General features: G+C 49.4%; 1 pseudogene; it reads right to left on the bottom strand.

Moving 5' to 3' along the window:
* Window positions 1-224: 224 nt before the first annotated feature.
* LOC144163931 (speckle-type POZ protein pseudogene) lies at window positions 225-848 on the bottom strand (annotated as a pseudogene).
* Window positions 849-4337: the final 3489 nt, after the last annotated feature.

Genomic DNA, 4337 nt, shown 5'->3' with positions numbered 1-4337 from the left:
GTGCGACCAAAGCCATGCGCGGTAGCAGCAAGAGAAGTTTGGGTCATCAAGCTATCCCCGTAGCGTTCGGCCTGGATAATCTTCTAAGACTGAGAAAAATTTGAAAGGCCCTACTCGCGAGTCACTTAACACCATTTTGCCTTTGTGAAGCGATAACTTTAATTGCCCGAGAAAACGCTATCAAATGACGTCGAAATCATTGCGAAGCAATAAACTAAAATTTCTTAGTCTTGCTGGCAGGTCTCACGCAGACATCTTTCGATGGCAAAAGCACGGAAGACCTCGTCGATGAGTTGGGGTCGTCGTTGCGTTAGGGTCTTCCAGCCCGAGGTCACCATCACATCTTTCACGTGAGTTTTGACGAAGTCCATGGCGAGGTGCTTCAGCTGCTCTGCACTGTGCATGTCGGCGAGGAAGAGCAACGTCGCAGCTGTTTCCGCGCACACCTTGGAGCACAAAGCTTTCTCGCACAACGCTTTCAAACGGTCCAAGCCGTACTTGTCAGCTGCAGCCAGAAGATCATCAGCCTTTGCGTCGATGTCGGGTGCCTGGTCCGTGTACATGAATCGCACTGTCCTCCTCATCGTTTCATAGTCCAAGTCCGTGATTTCCACCAGGTTCTTTTTCGTCTCCTCCATGTCATGTTCGAACATTGACGCGAAGACGACGGAGCGTGCTGAGAGGATCATTTTGTGGGCTCGTATTTCCTGGCCCTGGACATTCAGAACGACGTCGCTATACTTGCCGTCTTCAAACAGGTGGCAAAGATCGGAAGACAGCTGACCCTCGGGGACAGCGATTGCTTTCTTCTCATCAGGGACGTTGACGGGGCCGACAAACACGTCCATCTCGCAGCGAATTGTGAGCGTATCATCCGGTGCCACTGCATCACCGACATCAAAATACTGGCCTGACTCATCAGATGATGCGCCTGCTGTTATAACGCGGGGATAAAGACGACCTGTAAGGAACTTCGTAGCAGCTTCCACTCCCGCACCATCGAGAACTGACATCCGGCAAGCGACGTCGACATGACTCAACTGGCAGGACACGAGTCGCAAGACCACTGAAAAGGCGGGGTGAAAGTTCCCTAGTTCGTCGCGTTTGCCGTCGCGACACAGCTCTAAGCGCCACGTCAACTTGCCGTCAGTGCCCGTTGAGAATGTGGAGCTCTGTAATTTATCGCCCATCTTCTCGCCGTGAAAGCAGAAATCATGGATGGTCCAGCGGTAACAATGCTTACTCACAACCATGCGCGTGTGGCACCAGTTCTGGTCTACCGGAGCATTTCCCTCGCTCTGCTGCGCCGTCGTCGTCCTTGACTGCTCGGCCATGCTGCCTGGAGATTTTCAAGGCCGCTCCCAAGTGGGCAGCTGGCTTGGTACGGAGCACGGTACGGAGCCCGAAGCGCCCGTAAGTCCTGCGCCTAAAGTACCGCTGGAACAGCGCAGCCAGCTCACGATTCGGAGTACGGACAGCGCGTGGGGACTGCGTGTGCTGTGAAGCAGTTTTGACAGACTTTCACTGACAACTGCAAGCAGCGCTATAAATACAAGAGGTCAAGCTTATCCAGCGACGCTAGTGGCCCCTGGCGGAATATTTCCGGGTATCCTAATCAGCCGACTCCGGGTATCCTAATCAGTAGGTGTGAATGGACCCTTTTCCACGAAATGTATCTGGGCATGCGCTTGTAGACGCTGCCATTACTTTTGGTTGCTCGCACTTATCGCAACTGCGGCTTGTTTACGGATGCCGTGGGCGCGACTGGACGAGCATCAAACACATCAAGATTGGCATTCGGTGAACCCCGCGAAAGCGCTTAGTCATTGCACGGCCAATCAGTGACATTGACAAATGGGCTAAACTTCGTCAAGAGAGCACCCAAGGAGTGACATCTGCGCGTGAAGTTAAAATATCGGAGCGCGATGTGAGTGCAGAGCAAACCTCTTAGCTATCACTGCAGGCGCGGCCTGGCATTAGCGATATTGGACAAGAGCGTCACCGGCCGTTTGGCTGTAAGAGCCACCAATTGTGATTTTCATTATAGGCGCTACTAGCACTGTTCTTGGGGTAGAAAATGTTCATTAAACAGACCATGCAACACTGTTTCAGCAGCGCAAGTTAGCCTGCGCGACGTTTAGCTTACACTGCCAGGAATACCTGAGCCAATAATACACGTGCACGTGCAGCGGTGAGCGCGCAAATCGCTGTGAAAGACGCGGGAAACCCAACCACGTTTGTAACATTCGCTGAGCTTGCCACACTCTTCCGTTTGGCTTTCCGATAAGTTTGCCCGCTTGCCGCAATATCGGATCCTCTATTTATTTTTGCCACCCCTGATTGGTTCCCCAACGAACAAAAAGCGTGTCGCTGAGTCAATAAACGAGGTTGTCTTCCTGGCACTGCGTGAGTCGTTTATTCCTCGGCAGCCGTCGGTCGTCCAGCCGCCGAATACGTAACACGCTCCCTTCAATTTTCCTGATTATGCACCCCTGACATGGGCTAAACGACGTCATTGAGGCCATGGCTGTCCGATTGGCTGTCACTCGTAAACTTCGCGGCCTATTTCTCGCATGTCCTGTGAAGATCCGCCGTCGTCGGCACTGTGTACGAACCTCTTCTATGGCTGAGCCAGTACGCACAGTTTTGACGTTTCTTTTGTGTTTTGAGTGCTCGTGGAATTTGAGTTACAAACTCAATACTCCCCTTTCAGCCAGATCAGATGACAACACACGTTTATTGCTTCAAAAACGCCCTTCCAGCCTGAGCGCTTGCTTGCTAGCAGGCAGCTGTGCCTGAGTTTTTGTGGCCCCAAACCGGAAAGAGACCCCTCTACGTTTCGGAGAAACGGGGAAAACTCCCCGGCCTGTCAGATATCTAAGGCCGCCGGAGAAGACTCCGCGAGCCGCGCCCCTCTCCGGGAGAGAGCGCGCAGCTTTCGTCGCGTTGTCCGCGGTCGAGTTGAGAGGGAACAATTATGGACGATTTCTCATCGCGCATAGTATCGGTGATAGTGAGCAGAGATTTATAATTTTTCGCGAGAGGATTTTGCTGGAACAATAGACTTTACCTTAAAATACATTCTGAGTATTCGATGGTAAGTGTCGCAGGGTCCCTTTAAAGGGCCACTTGCCCATTTATTCCTATTTATTTCCGGCCCTCTAATGTAAAATAAAAAAAACTAAAATAAAAGATTCGAGGACAAAACCCGCACCAACAAAGCTATCGCACGTTTAAATCAATTCCAAATAATAAAATAGGCACTAAGCCAAAAATACTTGTAGAAAAAAGCCGATTCGATGTTGATGAAAAGAAAAAAAAAACCACACTCCACATCCAAAGGCGCTACTGTCTACATCCACACTAAAATATTCCTATACACCAGAGATATTTTTTTTAAAATTTAACAATACGACAGTGAAGATGCGAAAAAAGTTGAAATGCGTTATAAAATGAGAACACACCAAAAATACGTGCAAAACAGTCCACTATAACAATGTCATTACAGTGAGTTCCAGAACTATGCGATATTAGTTGGTGCATCAATGACCCTTTTCTCACCACATGCAGACCCATGAACACAACGATCACTCTAAAACAAATCAATCAGAAATAAACCGGCTAGAAGTGACACTAAACCACATAGTTCAAATAAACAGTACTCGGCGGTAAAGTAAAGACAATCGTGCACTACAGTCTGCACCGCTTTTCACGTTGTACAGTCATTCACTTTAAATACACTTCACTGCACTGCCGTGTCTGCATCACTGTGGTCCGAAACCAGAGTTCATCATTCACCAAACCGCACTTAGATGACGTACGAGCTACTACTAACGCGTATTAGGCCGATGGGAAAGTCTCCACAGATCACCGCACTGCTGTATACACTGCGCAACACATCACCACACAAGTCACGTGACCGCTTATGACTTCGTCTCTTGTTGAAGTTGGCTTCCAGAAAGACAGGCGAGGCAGTCAAACTTCCGGTACAGACCTAGCCACGTATTCCACAAGGTCTGTAAGGATTTTAATTGCAGCGTTGTCATTAAAGTAATTTCAGGTGTGATGGTTCAAAGGGTGCCTTGTGAGCCTCTGCAAGTTGTGGATGTAGGGTCTTGTTTTAACGCAGCCCAGTAAGTAATGAGCCACAGATGAGGCACTGTGTCCACAAAAACACTGGGAATTGTTCTGTAATAGCAGGCGGTAAAAGTAGTGCGGGAAACGTCCATGGCCTGTTAACAATGTTGTCAGTTTCCTGGGGGGCGGGAAACACTTCGGTATATCCAAACACTCGGGGTCCATCGATACAGTTCTGTAATGCAGTGATTGGTCGACCA

The sequence above is a fragment of the Haemaphysalis longicornis genome, unplaced genomic scaffold (assembly GCF_048455015.1).
Source record: "Haemaphysalis longicornis isolate Haplotype H1 unplaced genomic scaffold, Haemaphysalis longicornis Haplotype H1 scaffold_13, whole genome shotgun sequence".
In the NCBI taxonomy this organism is placed as follows: Eukaryota; Metazoa; Arthropoda; class Arachnida; order Ixodida; family Ixodidae; genus Haemaphysalis; species Haemaphysalis longicornis.
Note: the sequence above shows the minus strand (reverse complement) of the source record. Positions and strands in the feature narration are given on the sequence as shown.